Consider the following 23,990-nt stretch of genomic DNA (forward strand, 5'->3'; position numbering starts at 1 on the left):
TTGTGGAATTAGTCTTTTGCTGGATGGCAGGAAAACTGCTATTGCCTCAGTGCATTTAATTTTTCTTCTTTATTAAATACTTGGCAGGACTTTGTTTCAGTCCTCTGCTGGCCTCGCTCACCACTACTGTGTTGGCTCAACAGATCGGCTTTGCTTGCTCTTTCAGTGAGAAGTCAGGAAGTGGTTTTTGCTTTGTAAAATCTGAATTCAAAATAAGCTGGCACAGAGCACACCATCTCCTGGATCATACAAAACTTCAACCCTGAGAGGGAGGACTTTTTCCACATACCCTTAAAAAGTCTTGGCAGAAGTAGGACAACATCACAAGGGCCTCTATCTGAGTGTGAATCATGAACACATTATGCCAGAATCTTGTCTTTTTTTTTTTAAAAAAAAAAGGCCATATCTTGGAAAATGTTATTCAGAATTCCAGATGTAAAATACTTGGGTGTGTTTGCTTCAAATGTCTGTTTGCTGAGGTTCTTTAAGGTGAAAGCTATTTAAACAGTGGAAAGATAAGAAGCTGGCTTTATTTAGCAAATGCTGCTCCTGTTTATTTATGTGCTCTTTAAATGAACACAGCAGACACATACTTCTGGAGTGTGGTGTTGCAATTTGTAACCAAGAGCAATAGTATCAAATGTTAATTGGCTTTCTTAGAAAGTGAGAGGCTGCAACATCATATCACGAACTGAAACACAAACTCTTCCCACATGTGGTAAAGTCCAGTGGCTAGGAAACCTCTCCCAAGCTATCCAGGGCTTTCCCTGGTGATACTGTTTTTGGACATATTAAAATCAAGTCAAGGAGAGGAGAAAGAGATTAGCTCTCCCTCTGTTACTCCATTTGAAGTACTACTATGGCTGCCTAAGGATGGGGACGTTTTCTGGAAAGGGAATAAGGCAAAATAAGACTGGCAGAATCATGAGACTGGAAAGGAGGATGCTTCATCTGTAAGAAGAGAGGTTGGTTGATTTCTTCATAATGGACAAGCTTGGAAAATGTTCTGTTCTTTGTTCATGTGTGCATAAACAGACAAAAATTCTGATAATCTCTTAATCATCTAACTGAGGACAAGCTTGCTTTTAGAAAAGAGGAGGAGGAAAGGGATGAGGAGGAAGAGAAGAAACCACCTCACCACTAGAGATTCTGGGTGGTTTACTAGCCTTGAAAGAAAGATATATCATTTGGAAGAGTTATGGATGAAATCCTATTCAGTGTTCCTCTTTGCTTTTGTTTGCTTCCTTTTCAGAATTTCCAATTCTAGAGTACCTACAAAATTTACATAGATCAATTGACTTGTTTCCCCTTTAACAGACAACAACCTACTTCCACAGATGTTTACAATAGATCCCGAACAATTTGGGGCAATAGACAAAAGTAATGTTCTCATAATCCTCTTAATGCTAAAAGTTATCCAGCATGTGTCAAAATAGCACAGGTTATCTAAGGAAATCACACTAACATAAATGACAATGTACTGACACTTTATGTGAACTTATTCCTGATGAGCACAACAGAAATCAGAAATAAAACACAAAAAGGGCCAGCTTGGTCTAGTGATTAGGCACTCAGCTAAGAACCAGGAGATTGTGAGTTCTAGTCTTAGAAGATCTAGAGCTAGAACTACTACTGGCGCAGTAGTTAAAATGTAGTATTGCAGGCTAATTCTGCTGACTGCTGGTTGCCTGTAGTTTGGCAGTTTGATTCTCACTGGCTTAAAGTTGACTCAGCCTTCCATCTTACTGAGGTTGGTAAAATGAGGACCTAGATTGCTGGGAGAAATATGCTGACTGTAAACCGCTTAGTTGTAAAAGCACTGTGGAGTGGTATATAAGTCTAAATGCTTTTTTATTGGTATTGCTAGTCCTTCGTTAGACATAAAAGCCAGCTGGGTGACTGGGTGGGCCAGTCACTCTCTCTTAGCCTAACCACTTCACGGGATTGTTGTTGCGGGGAAAATAGGAGGAGGAAAGTATTTTGGATATGTTTGCCATCTTGAGTTATTTGTAAAAAATAATCATGATGTGAAAAAAATAAAAGTCTGCTTTTCTGTTTGTCTTGCTTGACATTGCCTCCAAATAATTATATCTAAATTTAGACTAGCTGGAAAGCACTGAATGGTAGGAAAACAAGGTACATGACTTATGAGTCTGATAAACCAGAGAACACATCCCTAGCACAATTAAAACATCAAAGGCAATTCCAATAATTCAATCTGCCTCACCAAGAGGAGGTTTTAAGTCATCCTTCCCATTTCCATGAATTTCTCTGCATACTATGCCCACACCCAACCTCAAACGCCAATGCCCTGAAATAACCTGGCAGTGTTGTCTACAACACACTTTGCAACCTTCGAGTCAGATATGCTTCAAATGTATCGCAAAATGTGGAAGGAAAGAAAACAAGACAAATTAGGCATTGTCCCAAGTGGACGTTTTCTTATCCAAATTCAACCCCGAAGGGAACATTTCACAAAGATAAACAAAGGAAGAGAAAGGGATACGGTTAGAATGTAACAAAACACACTGCAAGGCCTAAATGAAATCAAGTCACAACAGTTTTGCCTTTAACGATTTCCATATTTGGTATGCACTAACATACCCCAATTTACCATTGCCCAAAGTAAAAGGATACATTTGCAATCATTACAACAGGACTTATCCAAGATTTACCATTCCATTCTTGTTGCAAAAGGTAGATTATAGAGTTAAGACTGCTGTGAAACAGGAGGTTCAAATGAAAAGTCACCATTTCCTTGGGATGCATAACTATCAACAACAAACAAAGGTCAAGCATTATGGATTTGCAATAATATTCCTTCTGATAAACAAGAAAATTATATTTAAAAATCTACTGAAAAGCCTACGTACTCCAATTAAGGCTAAGGAAAAAGCTAGGGAGATGTGATACTGTAATTGAATCCAAATCAAATGTTAGGAGAATTATAAATCCAACCCTAGACACTAACCCTTGGCTCTGAATAGGGCAATAAAAACATGCTCTGATGAATGCTATTATCTGCCATGTTCTATAATGTTGCCTTCATCTTCATCTCATTCAGCCTGTACTCCAAACAGATCTAAGTCACTGTTAGCCATTTTAAAGTTAAAATAGAGCTTTCTCCCTTAAGCAGCCAGCAAGCTCCAACAGTTTCACCAGGGAACAATTTGAGTAAAAACAGTAACTGTGAGAGGGACCTTGGAGTCCTAATGGACAATTACTTAAACATGAGCCAGCAATGTGCAGAAGCAGCCAAAAAAGCTAATACAATCCTTGGTTGTATAAACAGAGGCATAAAATCAAAATCATGTGAAGTATTAGTACCGCATTATAAAGCCTTAGTAAGACCACACCTTGAATACTGCATTCAGTTTTGGTCACCACATTACAAAAAAGATGTTGAGACTTTGGAAAAAAATGCAAAGAGGAGCAACTAAGATGATTAAAGGACTAGAGACAAAAACATATAAAGAACGGTTACAGGATTTGGCTATGGCCAGTCTAAAGAAAAGTAGGAGTAGGCGTGACATAATAGTAGTATTCTAGTATTTGAGGGGCTGCCAGAAAAAAGAGCGGGGGGGAGGTCAACTTATTTTCCAAGGCACCAGAAAGCAAAGTAAGAAACAATGGATGGAAACTAATCAGGGAGAGAAGCAATCTGGAATTAAGGAGAAACTTCCTAACAGTGAGAATCAGCTTAACCACCAGAAGTTGCTTTATCATTAAAGGTTTTATCACTTATCATTTAGATGCTTTATCATGAAAGGTTTTAAAGAAAACACTGGACAGCCACCTATCTGAAATAGTATAAGGTCTTCTGCTTGAGCAGGGGGTTGGACTAGAAGACCTCCAAGGTTCCTTCCAACTCTATTCTGATTGATTGAATGAGAGTTGTTTCACCAACCATTTTGTCTGTGGCTCTGTCAGCGATCTCTAGACGGTAGGATTAGCTTGGTAGTTACTGACCAAGTAATTTTAGATTGCTATGGTTCTCCCTTCTAGTCCCTGAACTTTGTTTTTTGGTTCATTTCATTTTCCCAATGGGAAAATCTGGGTCTTTCAATCTGGGCTCTCCCCAGCAATAGTGGTGGAAATGGGCTGGAACATGAAGAAAGAGTACGCAACTGGATCTGCCTCAGCCATTTCATGGTGCAACCTTCCTGCCTCCACACCTGTCATTTGTTATTTGGGCTACTTCTAAACTTGGATGTACTGTTCTTCCAGAAAAGTATTACATCCTTATTTAGAAACAGCCTAAACAATAGTTGACAGGCAGGGTGAAGTAACACAGAGAGATCCTTCTTGTGTAATCTTGCTCCTGTGTTTGTCAGCTACTTGGCCTGATACACATCCTGGTCAGCTGAGAAATTTGGTGCATAAAAGAAAATCCTTCACCACCTCAGCTGCCACTAAAGGATGATGAAATGTGCACCCAGCTGGCTTCAATACACTACGGCAGAATTGGGCCATCCCTGCTTATTTCTACCTCATCTTGTATTACAAATATCTATTTCACAGATGTTTTTGTTATAAATTGAACAAAGGCCCCAACTGCTCTTTTTTCATTTTGTTGCTTAAGAGAAAGAACACACAATCAGAGTGACCACCAGAATGATAAAAAAGTAGATTTATTCAGTTTTTTCAAGGAATATTGCTTAGCAAAATGATAATTTTAAACCGTTAGGTAACTTTATTTATTTATTTTGTTTATCAAGCATGTATGAGAAAACAAGTATAAGTATTAACATAACATATAAACATATAGCTATAAATAGGTATAAGTATAAACATAATAAATGAGTATGAATAAATGGATAAATGGGAACAGTAGGACAGGGACGGTAGGCATGCTGGTGTGCTTATGCATGCCCCCTTACAGACTTCTTAGGAATGGAGTGAGGTCCACTGTAGACAGTTTAAAGTTAAAGTTTTGGGGGTTTGAGGATGTGTCTTCCAGGCACTGACCACTCTGTTGCTGAAACGGTATTTTCTGTAATAGAGATTGGAGCGGTTTACTTTCAGTTTGGATCTATTATTTGCCTGTGTGTTATTGTGGTTGAAGCTGAAGTAGTCATTGACAGGTAGGGCATTATAGCAAACAATTTTGTGTACTAAGCTTAGATCGGACCGTAGGCAGTATAGTTCTAGGTTGTCCAGTCCAAAAGTACGATTAGGAAATAATTTTGAACATTAAAACAATTCAAACAATTTCGAGTATCAATTCAGGTGGCAGCAGGATATACTGTAAATGCAATAACTAAATAAATCTGGATGTTTCCATATGTTTAGAGTTCAACTTCCAGAATTCTTCAACCAGAGCAAACATTTCTGAGAACTCTGGAAGCTGAAGCTCACCAAACTCAATTGAGAAAAAGATGGTTTTAGAATCTTCCCTCAGTGGACAATATGGTCTCAAAGTAATGACATTTGTAAAGGAAAGGAGTGGAGTTTTTGAAAATATGGGATAAAAAGTACATTCTAAGAAAGGAAAATAATTTATTTAAAATACGCATAGTTACCGTATATACGCTGTTATAGCTCTACATCACTTTAAATACTTTCAGTCTTGTTCCTGGCTAGTATGCATCTAATTTCCTTTGCAAATCATTTCCTGTGTGAGATAGGTGGCTGTGATTAATAAACGTGCTTTTCATCAGAATAGATCTCATAATAGAAAAGGATGAGTTTTATAAGGCATGTTCAACCCAGGCAATGTAGCCTGGGTTCTAGAATCATGTGTGATGAAGGGCCTTCTGGAGTCTCTTATCAAGAGGCCTAACAGGCATCAGGCTCTGCTCCAACAGACTGACAGGTTGGAACAGTTTTCAGGGACAGATCCCTGGGGGGCTGCCCTTGAAGCTATGAAGGCTGCATCTTGTAGATAAATGCTCTGTTATCTTGTTTTTAAAAGATGAAAAGGAGTAGCAAAGTGCGGACTGGTTTACATCCTAAGATTATTTCAGATTTTCATGACTTTATACAATCACATCCCAGTTACAGCCCATGTCTTTCTTTTTGAAGAATATTAAAGTAAAAACACATGGCTTTTTTTAAAAAAAAATGTCACCAAAGTAGAAAAAACATACATAAACTAGGACTATTGGCTGACTGCTTTCATAAACTCATATTTACTTTTCAGCTTGAAAAAGAATTCCTAATGTTATCAGTGGATGGAATACAGGTCATACTGATATGAAGATGGGAACTGTACATATATGAAAAAAACATGAGTGGATCTTCCCTATTAAACTGGTGCCTTACTCAGAGGTGGTATTCAGCAGGTTCTGACCAGTTCTGGAGAACTGGTAGCAGAAATTTTGAGTAGTCAGAGAACCGGCAAATACCACCACTGACTGGCCCTGCCCCCATCTATTGTCTGCCTCCTGGGTCCCAGCTGATCGTTGCCCTGCACAGGAGAACGGAGCTGGAAAGCAGGTTAGTGGAGTAGGGAGAGAATGGGATTTTGCAATATCCTTCCCCTGCCATGCCCACCAAGTCACACCATGCCCACCAAGCCATGCACAGAGAACTGGTAGTAATTTTTTTTTTAATCCAACCACTGGTCTTACTGTGTGTTGTTCAAGATGGTGTCTTTGCAACCCCCAATCATTCACCCAATCTTCATTAAATAGCCCACAATTGGCCCACGTAAATCCTCCTCTCCCTGCAAGTGATAACCATCATGACTCCTTCTTCTCTGTTGACCAGGTGACTGGCCCCGCCAAGAGCCATTTTCCATACTAATCAGTTGATCAAAGAGAAGTGACCTATGGAATTGCTGCTTGGTGAAACTTGCGAGCCAATGATCCCATTTCAGTCTGGCTCCAATCAGTTTACCAAATAATGTTCTAGAATATGTGCATCATTATACAAGACATGTCCTGAAATGGCTTCAAACTGGGCCTTGACAATGTGGATCTTTACCACCACCACCACCCCAGGCCTTGAACTAAGGTAAGTAAAGGGTTCCTTTGGATTGGTGCGCATGGAAACTGATGGTTAGTCCCTTCAGGGGAACTCTTATTGTGTCCTTGACTTATTGCTTTTTTTATCCTGTTTATGTAGTTTGCAACACAGAATCCTCTGGAACAGATCAGTCTTAGAAATATGGTTTATACATAAATATAAGTAGCCATGCTCCACAAGTTATTACCCTGATGAAAGTAATTCAGTTAATACAATACAGTCTGATGTAGAAAACACAGAATTAGTTACAGGTCATTTTTTCCTCAGTCTTGTATGTAAACAACTTTTAAAATATATTAATGGGAATTATTTCAGTAATAAATAAGATAAAGCATGCCTCTGGAATACCTTCCTTTACCTCTCCCCCAAGGAAACACGCTACAGAACAATATGAGCTGGAAAGTATTATCAGTGTTCTCAAAGTAAAGTATAACGTGCCTTCGTACAAGGCTGCTTCTTGCTGGATAATTGAAAAAAATCAGTTTATGTAAGAACGCAAGAATAATCCTGTTGGATCAGGCTGAGGCCAACATTTTATTTGTCACAGAGGCCAACTTTTCTGACACTTGTTTTGTTAAAAGTACCACATTAACAGCAAGAGCAAAACTTTCTTACAAGCACAAAGTGGATAGGGAGGGTTTCTTCTTTAAATAAGGGGGGAAAAGACCTTTAAATCAGATGTAGATTTCTATCTTTTTTCTTGTTTTCTTTTTTGAACCCAGTAGCTCATCAGCCTTCAAGAGGGACGCACAATTCTCATTGCCAAAATATGCTTGCTACTGCTCACCAGGTTCATTCAGGCAATCAAATGATTCAGGACCCAACCCTTTTCTTTTCAATGTGAAATGTATCCAGATTGATTCAATCTCTTTTGCATATTTGTGGATTTATTTGGACCATTTATTTGGACTTAAAAACTGGCAGCCAATCAGCACTTCTTTTTTCTGGCCACATATAAGCAGATAAAACTCCAGGTTAATCAAAGTCTGTTTGCTGGCCAATAACAAGTCCTGTGCCTTGTCAGCCACTACAATCCATATATACACTCCATCATAAAAATTAGAAAAAAACCATCACCACCATGTTTAAATCACTGCTATATTTTAGTAATTGACAAACTTCTGCTGCTGGCATACTGGCAATTTTGCCTTTTATTACTTAACTATGCCAGGTCTTTGGTATGTGTGCCAGAAGTGGCATGTGTGCCAGAAGTGGCATACAGAGAGGTTTCCCAGAAGAGCCCCACTGCGCATGCATGCACACCACCTTCCTGACAGCTGATTGTTGGGTATCTGGCATGCATGCATGGGATGCAAGGGTGAGCGGGAGATGTGCATGCATGTGCAGAGACATGTAATATGTGTGTGGGGATGTGTCACAAACATGCACAAGAGGTGTGGGGGCCCCTGCGCACATTGCCTTCTGGGTGCTAGCATGCGAGTGTGAGAGCACAAGTGCGCACACAATTTTTGGCATGGGAGCCCAAAAAAGGTTGCCACCACTGTTCTAGGAGTTGGGAGGTAGTCTGAGTCATACATTTCTTCCAATCACAGCACAGTCTGTCCTTTAGGCAGGTGACCTTCAAGGAAAATTGAATATTGTACCATCTGTGGTGGGCTCTGCCGGTTTGGACCGGTTCTAGAGAACTGGTAGTTCGAACCATCACCTGGCCCCGCCCACCTGCCCTCACCCTATCTCTGTCCTATATTTCTTTCTTTCTGGCTTAGCTGATTTCTGCGCTTCAACAATTCTACTTACTGGGGCTTCCCTAGAAAGTAAGCAGTTGAGCTCCAAATTGCTGTATTTTGAACGCTGTGTGTGCATTATACACATACGTGCGCAAAGCGCACACTCACATAGCCGGTTGTTAAACCAGTTGCAGCCCACCACATAGGTACAATACCATTGAAATTATTTACAGCCACAAGCTTTCTTTTTTGAGTTGTTAGTTACTTAAACTTATAAAACAGCAATTCTTTTTTATGATTGCATTTCTGTATGATTTTTTTTTTTTAAGTAGCAACTTTTGTTATGGAGCAAAACATCGAAAATTGTCGTTTGGGCTACAGAATCATTCTAGGTAAACATCATTCTAACCCAGTGTTTTCCCACTTTGACAACTTTAAGACATGTGAACTTCAACTCCTAGAATTCCCCAGCCAGCATGCTAGATGGAGAATTCTGGGAGTTGAAGTCCATATGTCTTAAAGTTGCCAAAGTGGAAAAACACTGTTCTAAATTGATTATTCCTCTGGGTCCAGGGTTCTGAACACAGAATTCAAGCTGTGACATGCAGGGACAAGGAAGCAATTGCTTTTTCTTTCTTTTTTTTGTGATGTCCATCAATATTTCTCTTCCCGGCAGCATCTCCAGTCTTGTCCTTTCACATCTGCAGCATTATCAAAAGGTTATGTTAGAATCAGCTTGTTACTATCTTATCTTCAATTGCATTCTAAAAACAGACCAAAGGAGACTTTGGAAAGTCAAGAGGGAAATCATCACTTCACATTTGTCAAGCTGGGTCACTTGGCCCATCTTAAGGGACACTCTGCTCATGGCCATACATCTCTGCTGATTCCCAGAAATATATCCTGCAATATGTAAAAATAAAAAGGTGTCTGCAAAAATGAAAAGTGCTTCTTTGCTCAGACATTACTCAGTGTCTCTCTGGCATCTATTTTTATCAGCTAAAACCTTCGTATCCAATATTTTACTTCAGATCACTAAAGCATAGTCTTGCTCTGCCATTAGATAAGAGAAAAACAGTCATTTGGAAAAGGTAAATTCTGTACAAAGAGTGAGACTTATTTATTTAATGCAATATTAATGTGATAGGTTAGAACGAAATCCCATTAGGTTGGTTAAAAAAAATATTTTGAGCTAAATTGTGGCTATTCTTGGCAGTGAAATAAAGAGAGGTAAATTCAATTTTCTCTATAGAGTCCCTTTATGGAGTTTTTTCTTATCAATGCCAAAGCATCTTATTCCAGCAATAAATAAATAAATAAAAAAGAGAGAGATAAGGTGAAATTCTTCAGGTACAGATCCTTAAAAATGTACTTTTATTGTAGCCTGATCCTGAAGATCATCACAAGTACCTTTAAAAAATAAATAAATTCTTTTGAATTGAAGTGCTGGAGAAGAACCTTAAGAGTCCTTTGGATTGCAAGGAGATCAGATCAGTAGATCCGAAAGGAAATCAACCCTGACTGATCTTTGGAAGGACAGATACTGAAACTGAAGTTGAAATACTTTGACCACCAAATGAGAAGAGCGGCGTCATTGGAAAAGACCCTGGTGTTGGGAAAGATTGAAGGCAAATGTAATTAGGTAGCATCATCAATGCAATGAACATGAATAGAACAGAACAGATAGAATATAATAGAATAGAATAGAATAGAATAGAATAGAATAGAATAGAATAACAGAGTTGGAAGGGACCTTGGAGGTCTTCTAGTCCAACCCCCTGCTTAGGCAGGAAACCCTACACAACTTCAGACAAATGGTTGTCCAATCTCTTCTAAAAAACTTCCAGTGTTGGAGCATCCACAACTTCTGGAGGCAAGTTGTTCCACTGGTTAATTGTTCTAACTCTCATGAAATTTATCCTTAGTACTAGGTTGCTTCTCTCCTTGATTAGTTTCCATCCATTGCTTCTTGTCCTGTCTTCAGGTGCTTTGGAGAATAGTTTGACTCCCTCTTCTTTCTGGCAACCCTTGAGATATTGGAACAGTCCTTCTTTTCATTAAACTAGGCATAGCCAGTTCCTGCAACTGTTCTTCATATGAATTTGGGCAAACTCTGGGAGATAAAAAGCCATACATGACTTAGTGTAAACAACAACATCATCTTAAAAATCCAAGCAGGAGATTTTCAAGCATTAATTGTATAATTCTATTTAGGTATTTAAAGATATTGACAAACCATGTCTTCTCCTACTGTACTGCCTATTTCTTTCAAAACTTGATGATTGTGGAGTGTTTCTTAAATAGCAATAGCACTTAGACCTATATGCCACCTCACAATGCTTCACAGCCCTCTCTAAAAAGTTTACAGAGTCAGCCTATTGCCCCCAACAATCTGGGTCCTCAATTTACGCACCTTGGAAGGATGGAAGGCTGAGTCAACCTTGAACCAATGAGAATTGAACTGCTGAAATGCAGCTGGCAGTCAGTAGTAGTAGCTTGCAGTACTGTGTTCTAACCACTGAGCCACCATGGCTCATAAGTACACTTTCTGTTATCCACCCTGAGTGAGTCTAAATGGTATAAATATTTATAAATTTTAACTTGGAATTGATAAAGCTTTTTGATTGGTTGAGTTCTAGCTCCCTGAGTTGTTTTTTTGTGCTGCTATTAACTCTGACCATTTTTTCAGTCAAATGTTACTAGGAGAATAAAAGTATTCCATCTCTCTGCTGATGTTCCACAAACTACATGGAAACTGCTGACTCAACTCATTCGGTCTTAACTTGCAATATAAGTCAAATAAATTTGGGACATGGCTTGGCAGAAACTATAACCTTTTAATGAAGCTATGTTAAATAATTATATGATTGAAACAATGTGCTGTTTCAATAATATAATTACAAAGAACATCTCTCAAAGCACAATCTCTTTGTACCATAATTATGAAACTAACTAATTTCACAAACATTTTTTCTTTCCTTAAAATATAAGAAAATTAGGGCTGCCAATTATCAGAATTGGACTGCTTATTATCAGAATTGGGAAAGTGATGCCTAAGTAGATTAAAAATCATTAATAGTGGTTAGGTATTTAAATTTTAAGAGGTACTACAATAAGTGACTCTTGGTTTGCTTTTAATAAAGCTCTTTCAGCGTAACTCTTCCAATTTTACTAATGCCGCTTAATAAAAAAGGAAGAAGGTATTGTAATAAACATACTGGAAGATATATTAATATTAAAGTATTAAATGTTAAAATAAATTTAAAATAATAAATTTTATTTTAGTAAGTATAAGGAAAAAATATTTAAAATAATAATTTTTTAAAATATACATTGTTCAAAATAAAATAAAATAAAGGGAACACAAAAATAAGACATCCTAGATCTGAATGAATAAAATATTCTTATTAAATACTTTGTTCATTACATAGTTGAATGTGCTGACAACAAAATCACACAAAAATTATCAATGGAAATCAAATTTAGCAACTCATGGAGGTCTGGATTTGGAGTTACACTCAAAATCAAAGTAGAAAAAAACACTACAGGCTGATCCAACTTTGAAGTAATGTCCTTAAAACAAGTCAAAATGAGGCTCAGTAGTGTGTGTGACCTCCATGTGCCTGTATGACCTCCCTACAATGCCCGGGCATGCTCCTGATGAGGTGGTGGATGGTCTCCTGAGGGATCTCCTCCCTACACCTGGACTAAAGCATCCCCCAACTCCTGGACAGTCTATGGTACAACATGGTGTTGGTGGATGGAGTGAGACATGATGTCCCAGATGTGCTCAATTGGATTCAGGTCTGGGGAATGGGCAGGCCAGTCCATAGCATCAATGCCTTCATCTTGCAGGAACTGCTGACACACTCCAGCCACATGAGGTCTAGCATTGTCATGCATTAGGAGGAACCCAGGGCCAACTGCACCAGCATATGGTCTCACAAGGGGTCTGAGGATCTCATCTCGGTACCTAATGGCAGTCAGGCTACCTCTGGTGAGCACACGGAGGGCTGTGCAGCTCCCTAAAGAAATGCCACCCCACACCATTACTGACCCACTGCCAAAAAGGTCATGCTGGAGAACGTTGCAGGCAGCAGAACGTTCTCCACGGTGTCTCCAGACCCCATCACATCTATCACATGTGCTCAGTGTGAACCTGCTTTCATCTGTGAAGAGCACAGGCTGCCAGTGGCAAATTTGCCTATCTTGGCGTTCTCTGGCAAATGCCAAATGTCCTGCACAGGTTGGGCTGTAAGCACAACCTCCACCTGTGGACGTCGGCCCCTCATACCACCCTCATGGAGTTTGTTTCTGACCATTTGAGCATCCACATGCACATTTGTGGCCCGCTAGAGGTCATATTGCAGGGCTCTGGCAGTGCTCCTCCTGTTCCTCCTTGCACAAAGGCAGAGGTAGCGGTCCTGATGCTGGGTTGTTGCCCTCCTATGGCCTCCTCCACATCTCCTGATGTACTGGCCTGTCTCCTGGTAGTGCCTCCATGCTCTGGACACTACACTGACAGACACAGCAAACCTTCTTGCCATAGCTCGCATTGATGTGCCATCCTGGATGAGCTGCATTACCTGAGCCACTTGTGTGGGTTGTAGACTCCATCTCATGCTACCACTAGAGTGAAAGCACTGCCAGCATTCAGAAGTGACCAAACCATCAGCCAGAAAGCATAGGAACTGAGAAGTGGTCTATGGTCACCACCTGCAGAACCACTCCTTTATTGGGGATATATTGCTAACTGCCTATGCTTTCCACCTGTTGTCTATTCCATTTGCACAACAGTATGTGAAATTGATTGTCAATCAGTGTTGCTACCTAAATGGACAGTTTGATTTCACAGAAGTGTGATTGACTTGGAGTTACATTGTGTTGTTTAAGTGTTCCCTTTATTTTTTTGAGCAGTGTATATTAAATTAAATATCAAGATGTAAATTGGAGGGACATAAATTTGTCTCAGTGTATAGTAGGAAGCATTATGAATATCAATGGTGCTGTACAAAATTCTTACCATTGTTTTTGTCTTTTTTATTACTATTACTATTGCTGCTATTATTTGTAGTGGTACTAATATTAATATCTTTTCTTCCAAAGACAAACAAGAATATAATCAATGAAATGGTTAAGCCATCCAACAGTTTTTTTTGTTGCACTTATTATCTCTTTTGACAAAACCCAATATTTATAATCCAAATAATTGTTCTTTATACAGATGAAGAACAAGAATAACTTATTTCTCCATGATCAAAAACACAAATGTCTTTCTAATTCTTGCATCCTAGAACTAAAAGCTTGTCTGATTAACACAACAGGAGAGGCATTAACTTACTTGTGAAACTGCCTAGAGTGAGCCAATACAGGAAACTTTAGAATGGTAAAAGATTAAAATCACCTCTAATTGTTCAGTTTAGTGTGCTCTATGTATTGTTATTTTAATTTCTTGCTATAGACAGTATTCTTGTTTTATTTTTGGTATGATCTGTTCCTTTTTCCACTTTCTTCTAGCATCGTATAAATTTTGTACTAGAATCTGCACCCAATATTTGGATGATTTCTACTAGATATTGCACATATTTGTTATCAGCTATTTCTCTGTTTAATTCAAAATCCTAATGTAGAGGAGCAAATATGGATTTGCTAAGGATAGAAGAGGACATGAATGACCATTTGACTTCCTTCATACTTTCTAGTTCATACCCATGAATTAGAATCCAACAGGTGGAATAAAGATTTACATATTCAGCTTCGTTTTTCCAAATATTAGGAGCCATTTCTCTTAGATTAAAATGTGGTTTTAAAAACAAAGGAACATCTGACTAGGCCCTACCAATTTTATTTATTTATTTATTTCAAAGATTTATATAGCTTCCTATCTTATATGACATAACTCCGGCTGGCTCACAACATTATACCAAAATAATAAGCACAAATGAAATAACTTTATACAACCAAGGCACCATCACATGGAAGAACGAAAAGTTAATGCAGGTGAAGCGTTATAATTTACAAAATCATCATCTCATACTTTAACCCCTGAGATTCAGAGTTTTTATATATTCCTAGCACCTAAGAAGTACCTTTGTTATATTTAGTCTATTGTTCCTTTACTTCCAAGATCATAGTGTGCTATTTCCAGCTATCTGGCATACTGAACAACCAGCATTTTCAAGATTTCCTCCACACTAATTGCACAATAGAATTACCAAAGAAAAAAGCCTATATCTTTTTTCAAAGAATGGAAGAACTCACAGGAAGATTTAAATTAAGCAGAAACAATGTATTTATTTTGTTTTCTCTGCAAAACATAAAATGGCAGTTCTTGGAAGACTGAATATACCATTTGGAGAAAATGTCAGACTATTATTGCCTCTTTAACATACTTTGTAACCAGCTACACTTCCAGACTGATTATAGGTGAAATGCCGCAACTTCATTTGACCTCCAGAGTTAAGTACATCCTTGGGCAACCACTTAACCCAACACTTTGGGAATGTAAAGTCTTAGGGTGCCTTTGGCCTTTCTACCGGTTTCCTAATCTGCTTACAAGATCTTCTTGCTCTTTGACCTTTTGGAAAAACGTTTGCTCCACATAAACGATGAGGGCCTTAAACTATTGTGTGGTAGCAATTATCCAGATTTGGGGGGAATATTGCAGTTACCTCACTGTATATCAGAGCTAACAGAAGGGAGAGAAGAGCCAACCAAGTCATTTTTAGTTACAGGGTTCCATTTTTTTTTAATATTATGCAAGCCATTGATACTCTAAAGCTATCAGTTGTCCACCTTACCTCAAGGAGCTTGCTGTCCAAATTTTCATCGAGAATCAACAGAGTGAACGGTTGGAGTGGCAGAACTAACCAACCTCTGAGAATCAAAAACAGGCTGTGTTTGCCACCCAGAGAACTGAGGAACACATTCAAACAACTGTATTTGTTGTGTGATAATCCATCAATGTTAATTAGATAAGGGACAATGCAAGGTAAATATACAAGCTACACAGTGCTCTCTTGCATTAGTGACAGCCTTTGAAATTTAACAACTTTCACTGACAAGTTAAAATTGGCCTGAGCCCAAAAGAAAACAAAAGCTGATCATTGGAGCAACTTACGGGTATCTCAAACAAAAGTGCAATCAATTTTCTCTGGCACCTTTAGCCAAGTTATGGTACAACAGTATTTTTTATGAATTTGACCTTGCCAGGTTTGCCTGAACAAACTTTGCAGTCTGTTCAGCAGTTGGAGTGTGTCTGAAATGGCTATAATATATCAAGTTAACTGAATAGAACTTTTAAATAACATGAAGGCATTGCTGTCAGGTAAGCTAATTAGGTTTGCAAAGGGATACATCAAACTTATTGAAGTATTGAACTCTCAGAGTTTGACGTTATTAGTTTCTATAGTAAAATTATTTTAGTATGCTAATATAGAAGGAAGGAAATAATTAGGGCTAGCTGTTCATCCTTCAAAAAATAATTCATAGATATGCTTTGGAATGTGTGCAAGTGTAGCACATCTCTACTATTAATATAAAAGTCCATTTTATCCCCTGGTTTCTAGATGAGGGCTTTAAAAAAAGCTGCTGCTGCTTAAAGACTTCCTTACCTTTTATGAGTAGCTTCTGTAAAGCAGCAACAGTTTTTTAGACTTCCAGAGAAGTTGTAAAAGTTGAGCTTCCTTAAGGGAGTATAGTTCCTGCCTTTCTTTAAGATTCACTTTTTCTGAATCCTTTTCAGAGACTGCAGTCCTTTGAGATAGAGGTTTTTCTAGTACTTCTAAATCTCCAGAGTGCCTGCTGTACCTAATTATAAAATGTAGATTCTTTAAATTAAAGAATGAATTAATGAAGCAAAATATCTATCTTAAGCTTAACTTATATTCCAACTAGACTTTTATACCCTTCATAAACTTATGTTGGGTGAACACCTTTTGGTGGTTTGGTTGCCTCCTGATACTCGGGACAAGTGAAATTGACATGACAATAATTCTGTGAGAATGCCCACACCACATATTCAACGTTTTAAATGTTCCACTGAACCCAAACAGTTGGGAACTGTATGAGTATAATTGCATCTCATCAGTCATAGACTGATGAGATGCAATGATGTGGTATGATAAGACTGGAAAAAGAACAAGTGCTTCTGAGTTATGCTATGCCCAGCCAAATTAGTAAAGCTTTAAAGCAGCCATCTCCTTGGGAAGACTCATGTGGCTGTCTGTGAATGCATGATACATACTCCATATAGCCACTTTGCTAGCACTCCCTGCAGAAGGTTTTGTGCATGCAAACACATCTGTAGAAAATCAGGAAAGCATTTGAAGTAGCCATTCAATCATTCCAAAAAACACAGCTATTTTAATACTTTGAGCAGAAAGTCTTGGCTTATATTAAACATGCATTGTGAAGAACCTCTTATGATAGCCTTTCTGTATAATCTCTTATTTATTTCCAAACTGCCAGACTTGTTAACCTAATATTTTAAATTCATGCTGCAAAGATATTTCTTTTGATGTTACTAGACCATTATGATTAAAACAAACTTCTTCTGTATGGCCTTTATTTGAAACTTCATATCATATCTTTTTTTAAAAAAAAGTCAAAGCATGAAATTAATCTTTTTGTAGGAATATTATCAGATGTGGAAAAAATAAAGGAACTGTTTCTGATAGCAACTTCAGCAAATGTTCTTTAGAGTGTCAGTACTTTAAAATGTTTTGTTCAAGTTGACTCATTAACCCTCTCTCAAAACATGGATGTCTTGATCGTAAAATTGTCTAAAGATGCTCACAGATTTTGGTAGTTTTGAAATTGTCTTCACATGTCTTTTTTCTTCAGTAAAAGTTTTTAGATATAGTACCTGACAGAGAAAAAACAAATCACCCAATTCATGCACCAGGAGCTGTGATAGTGCAGTGGTTAAAATTGCAGGAGTTTGATCCTGACAGGCTCAAGGTTGACTCAGCCTTCCACCTTTCCAAGGTTGGTAAAATGAGGACCCAGATTGTATTGCCGATTCTATAAACCACTGAGAGAATGTGTAAAGCACTATACAGTGGTATATAAGTCTAAGTGCAATTGCTATTGCTATTCAATTTGATGAGAGAAAGCAGACTTTACAAATTAGTGCAAAAAAATAGAGAATTTTAGAAAACTGCTATGAAATATGATGTTGCTTAAGAAGGTATGAGTGATTTTTCATTGTATTTTCATCTCTGTAGCAGTCTGCAACTTCCCCCATTTACACTTAATGATAATTACATTGGCAATTTTGTATTTGAATTCCTTAATCTAATCATCTTAGCATGTTACTTGGAATTGGGAGGTGGATCAAGCTATGAAACCTCTAGTGCAGGGGTGTCAAACTCACATCATCAGGGCGGTGTCACATGATGTATTGGGACTTTTTTCTCCTTCGCTAAACTGGGCATGGTCATGGCCAGTGCATGACACATCCAGCCCATGGACCAGGAGTTTGACAGCCCTGCTTTAATTAAAACACCAACTGTCCTTTTACACTTCTGTTCTGAAGTGACATTCACTGTTTGAAATTGCATTTCTCCATCCAGCACCAGCACAGGAATGTATTGAAGTTGTTTACCAGTGTAAACCTTTCAGCTACCACACCTGGATTATATCTCCATCTAAAAACCTCCAGAGATAATTCAATAAATTGCAACCTGCAGACACTCAAAAGCATGTTAAACATTTTCCGCTCGTTTTATGGGAAGGGCCAGAATAAAAGGGACAATTTCAATTTCTGAAATTGTTCAAATTCTTGAACATGACAGGTGTGTATCAACCAGGCCAGAAAACCACTTATCCTTACAAACTGACCTCATTCAAGAAACTTCACCCAATCATAGATGCAGAAACATGTATGATGCATTTCTCCATCCAGAAACATCTATGGTGCATTTCTCCATCCAGCAGAAACAGACCACACATTTAGAACTATGCAAGGATAAAAGATTGCTTTCTTCAAAGCAAGGTACTGTGTCTACATTTAATAATAAAATAAGTGAGCATTTACTCTTTTTTATGAATAATCAAACTCATGTACTTGTGCATCATGTATTTTAGCAATATATGAACTTTGTTTTCATTCTCTAGCACTGTGCTTTAAACACTATTAACTTTTATAAGTTATTTTAAAAGATATATGCCACTAAATCAGCCAGTAAGTTATTTTTTTTAAAGATACATGTTACTAAATGGAATATTACTGTTACTGAAACATTAATTGCTGGGGAATGCTATTTATTTGGGACTTGGTACTATTTTGATTAGTGTGAAATGTGGCCTTTGTTATTGCCAATTATTTTGGTGAACCTCTGACCTCTTCTGGCAATATTCTTCCTCCCTATTTTTTGTAAGAATAATTTAATTTTTGCATGCCCTTGAAAAGAAGTTGAGGGTGGTTTTCATTTAAAAAAAAAACCTAGAACTACACTTAGAAGTCTTGTTCATTTCAAACCATTATGGTATCAAAAGGGCGAAAACAAGCAAGTGATGTAAAGGAATAAGCTGGATAAATAGCTGATTTGACTGACAGTCTGGTAATTGAGCCTATTATTGTGCAAGATTATTACATTCTTTGGAAGAAGGAAGAATTTTTGGCTCTCATATGCTCTATGAATCATATCCTGCTAGTGTATATCACTGCAAGACAAAGGTGGAATTAAGACAAACTCAAAGTTATGAAAGACTAGAAAACTAAATGGCCAATAAAAAGAACCACAGATGTACTCTGGTTTTCATAACCCATGATTTCAAACTTCAGCTCCTAATTCTAAGAAGCTAGATCTTTATTTTAAATCTTTGTGGTAGTTCACAGATATAATCTAAACTCTTGGTTGGTCGAGGCTTGTTGAAAATTTGGGGACATTTCATCCTAATCAACATTCTAGCAATTGTTTCTTGCAAATAAAATGCAGATGTTCATGCACAATACAAAACCCAAATTTGTAGATCATGCTAAGATGTTATCCAGGAAGAGAACTCGTTCAACACTCAATTCATCTTTACATAATGGAATGCAAATTGTATTGTTTGCATGGTCTGAGTACAGCCATAATGAGAGAAAATAAACTCTAGATTCATTTCCATTGTTGTGGCTCATCCAAGACATATTCATTGGCTGTTTAATTTCAGAATGGACAAAACTAAACATTAAGCAGGGAAGGCTTTGGAGTTAGCTGACAAGATATACCCTTGTGAAGTTGTACAGGTGGTCCTCAACTTATTACCATCATGGAGCTCAACATTTCCATGGCTAAACAAGACAATTGTTAGGTTGCAACCATTTTGCTACAGTAGTTATGCAAATCATAGCAATTGTTAAGTGAACCTGGCTTCCCCCAGTTAACTTTGTCATAATCAGTTGGAAAGATTACAAATGGTGATCACATCATCACAGGACAGTACAAGTGTCATAAACACATGCCAATTGCCAAGTGCCTGAATTTTGATCACATGACCAGGGGGATGTTGCAATGGTTGTAAGAGTGAAAAATGGTCATAGGTCACTTTTTTCAGTGCCATTGTAAATTTGAACAGTCATTAAACTATTGGACTATCTGTAAATGCCTCTACAGTTTGTCCACCTGCAATTCCTTTCACCTTGTGGATATATAAATCAAGTAATGTCCTAATTTTGAGGCTTCCTTCCTATAATCTCCATACCTAGAAACACTCTACCAATATGAAAAGGGGAAATAGAATAATTGACTCAGACCCTTTTAATGCTGCCCTTTTTACAAGCAAGCTAGACATTGAAAGATAACTCCATTTATTAAAGGTTAAAGGGTAATTCACCAAACTTTATCTTCAATTATTGCTGAAAAATGCAATCCTACTACTTCAATTCAAATTGCAGGATTGTACTCTGAAGCCAATAGTACAAAAAGAATTAGTACCTTAGATTAAAAAACACCAGCAGGATTAGCAAGGCAAAATGCTACATTTCATCCTATATTGTATGCCATTGCCACAAAGTTATTTACTTCCTCCATTCCATTTTTCTTACTTATCCTTTGTGTATATCTACATTGTGGAACAGTGAGTAATAGATACCAGATATTATAGGTTTAGTCACATCAGGGGTGTCAAACTCGTAGCCCGGGGGTGGATACATCATGTGCTGGCCACACCCACACCCGATTTAGCAAAAGGGAAAAAAAAGTTGTGATATGTCACGTGACGACAATGTGTCATCGCGAGTTTGATACCCCGGAATTACATGGATCACTTCAACAAGTTTTATGGATTTTATTTGTTATAGTATTTAAAAAAATATTTATATCCATTCCATTGTATATTCTCTATGACAGGCCCTCAAGTACTAGAAAACTGTTACTATGTCATCTCTAGTGCTTCTGTTCATTAGATTAGGCATACTAGATCCTATTGTTTCTTATGTTATGGAGCTTTTTATATCAGAATTATATTTCCTGCATATACTCTGAATAGATACAGCCTTTTTAAGAACCTGTATACCTTCTCAATCAGCTGCCATCTGGAAGAGAGTTGTACCAGTTGCCTCTGTAGCTGTAAGGCCACAGGCAAAAGAAGGCTGGGCTAAAGGAACAACATTACACATGTATATTTTCTATCAGGGACTCCATCTGAAATCTTTTTTACCCTTAGCAATTTTAAAATTCTGCTTGTGGGAATTTTGTTGTTTATAAATGAGGGAGCCAAATAAATACCATAACCTGAAATGGAGAGTTTTGCATTCTTCAAGGAAATGAATGTCACCTAAAGGAAATGAGCATTCAAAGGCCAAATGAAAAGTCATAATGTAAATGATATATCAAGAGCCGGTTTCTTTATAAAACATCTTATTAAACAGCAAGAGAAGAGCAGCCTCAGGGAATAGTCAGAAACTACAAAATATACTGACAAGTATGGGTCTAATATATTAATAAATTCTGCAAATTAGAAACAAGGGATTTGATGAAACAAAGGCAAGTGATGGGGCCAACTCATTTGTTCAACTCAATTTGCAGCCTAATTCTCAGAGGTATTTTGGAACTAATTCATTCACTGCTTTCAAAGATTGTTTGTATCTGGAGGATGACAGCATTTCCATTGAGTGAAACAGGAAAGGAGGTAGGATGCTACAGAACCAAAGTTCTACTTAATACAATGGTTCCTGCTTTAATAGAGAAGCTGTTCTGGGTTTAATGAATTGGTTCCTTCTCTCTCACATACCCCTGCTGTCAAGTCTCCAACCAGCAACAACTGAGGTTCTGACCAGTTCTGGAGAAATTTTGAGTAGTTAGAAATACCACCTCTGACTGGCCCCGCCCCCATCTATTCTCTGCCTCCCAAGTCCCAGCTGATGAGCTGGGTCTTCTTTTGTTGCCCTGCACAGGAGAACGAAGCTGGAAAGCAGGTTAATGGAATGGGGAGGGAGTATGATATTGCAGTATCCATCCCCTGGAGTGGGGTGGGAATGGAGATTTTACAGTACCCTTCCCCTGCCACACCCACCAAGCCACACCCATCAAGCCACGCCCACAGAACCAGCAGTAAAAAAATTCGAATCTCACCACTGGAGCTCACCCCCTTGCCTCCAAGGTACCCATCAAACAACTGTCTGGAAAAATATCATGTCACAGTTTCCCTCACTCTCTTTTTTGCTGCTTAAGCTTCATGGGTTGGATTTCCCTTACCTTGACTCCTCTGAACCCAATCCTCTTCTTCTCTACTGCTACTATATGTCATAAAACCTGGCCTCTGTTTTATTTTATTTTTTGTCTTAAACCCTTTGGGAAGCCATTTTCTATGGAAAGTTGTAAAGTTATTAAGAGTGTTTCCAAAGAGGCTTATAGAAATGTCTCTTTTCTGCACAGCTGCCTGGCAGGGGGAATAAAGAACCGGCAAGGAAAATATTGAGCTGAATCTTGAGAAATCTCAAAGTAACTAATATTCAGCCCATCTCTGCTTCTGCTCCCCGGATTCTCCTTCTGAGGCGCACGGTTCTCCTTCTCCTCCTGCTAGAAGTTTGAAGCTGCCCAGCATGAATCATTGGGCTCCCCTTTTGCAGAAATAGTCATGAGAAGGCAAAAAGTGGAACACTGAAAACGGTAAATGCTGCAGCCCCACTCAGATTAAACCCATAACCCTAAATTCAGAGTAACTGAATATGGAAAACAATGTTATTGTTGTCTTTCAGACTGGGACCAGGATATAATTTTGGGGGTGGGGTGGGGGATGAACTCTTCAGATCCATACATAGGTGAGAAAATTTCATCTCCTCCAGGAAATAAGTTCAAGTGTGAAAAGTCCAATTCAATTGCATAGAAATTTTGCACAGCAGGACTTAATGGAAATAGACATCTAAGTAGCTATGTGCCCTGGTCCAATTCTCTTATTAGAAATGGTGTACAACAGCATAAGAAAACCCACTCAGCATAGGCTTAATATCTCTAATAAGTGGCCACCTTTTAGCCTCAGGAAAGGGATAGGTATTCATCTTCTTAAATTACTTTTTAAACCAATTTTTCTTCTTTTCCCCTCATCTCTCCCCCCTCCCCTCCTTTTTTTCAGCAGAAGGGGAGGGGGAGGGTGGTGAAAGAAAGCAGAGGCAATCCAGATGCCTTTGACGGCTTTGATCAGTTTCGATGCAGACAGCCAGGCTGCCTCCTAGCACCTCTTTAACTACAGCTTGCCAGTAAGAAAATGAGCTGTTTTAACTCTGCAATTATAGTGCCTGCTGAATGCCTGTCATCACAGCAATAGGAACCTGATCTGAACTGTATATCCACTGGAGAGAGAATTACAGCAACTAGGGCAGAAAGTTAAATACCCCCTATGGCTGTGAGACTCACATAAACTGTAGAACCCACAGAACTGCCACCCCACCCTCAAAAAAAAACCCCTCTCCCCCTTCTCTTATAGGCACCAGAATCCTTGATATATAAAGCATAGGCAGATGGTGCCTCCCTTGGAGTCAAACTAGGGAAGCCCAGTTTTATGGAAGGGATGCCCTGTTTTGGATGCAGCGATGCTAAGGTGCACCTTTTTTCCTGGGAAGAGTGGTCCATGCATTTGTAAGCCACAGCAAGGGAGGGGAGAAGAAGAGAAAGGCAGACTCCTGAGACTGAAGGGGAGAAGAAGTCCTATAGTGCAGCGAGGGATTGGATGGCTCCCTTCTCTGGTCTGCACAAGAAGAGAAGCCCTCTTGTCCAGGGCTGCCTTTTAAAGGGGAGGAATGGACTAACTTCATGGCTATGTCCATAGGTTTTGCAATTGCCTTTCTGCCTGGTGTTTTCTTGAATCCGATCTCTAGTTTGCAGTCCTAGAATTCTCTATCAGCAT

The 23,990-nt window shown here is 38.4% G+C and overlaps 1 long non-coding RNA gene across 2 annotated transcripts in view; it reads left to right on the forward strand.

Moving 5' to 3' along the window:
- Nucleotides 1-825: 825 nt before the first annotated feature.
- LOC148126947 (uncharacterized) overlaps nt 826-23,990 on the forward strand; it is a 33,156-nt gene continuing 9,991 nt past the window's right edge. The window contains exons 1-3 of one of the 2 annotated variants that reach the window (XR_015741433.1): nt 826-965; nt 6,712-6,957; nt 18,565-18,654. This is a non-coding gene — a long non-coding RNA (uncharacterized LOC148126947). The remainder of the gene's footprint in view (nt 966-6,711; nt 6,958-18,564; nt 18,655-23,990) is intronic. The other variant, XR_015741432.1, reaches the window with a different exon arrangement.

The sequence above is a fragment of the Pseudonaja textilis genome, chromosome 2 (assembly GCF_049901715.1).
Source record: "Pseudonaja textilis isolate UNSWEBS1 chromosome 2, rPseTex1.2, whole genome shotgun sequence".
NCBI lineage: Eukaryota > Metazoa > Chordata > Lepidosauria > Squamata > Elapidae > Pseudonaja > Pseudonaja textilis.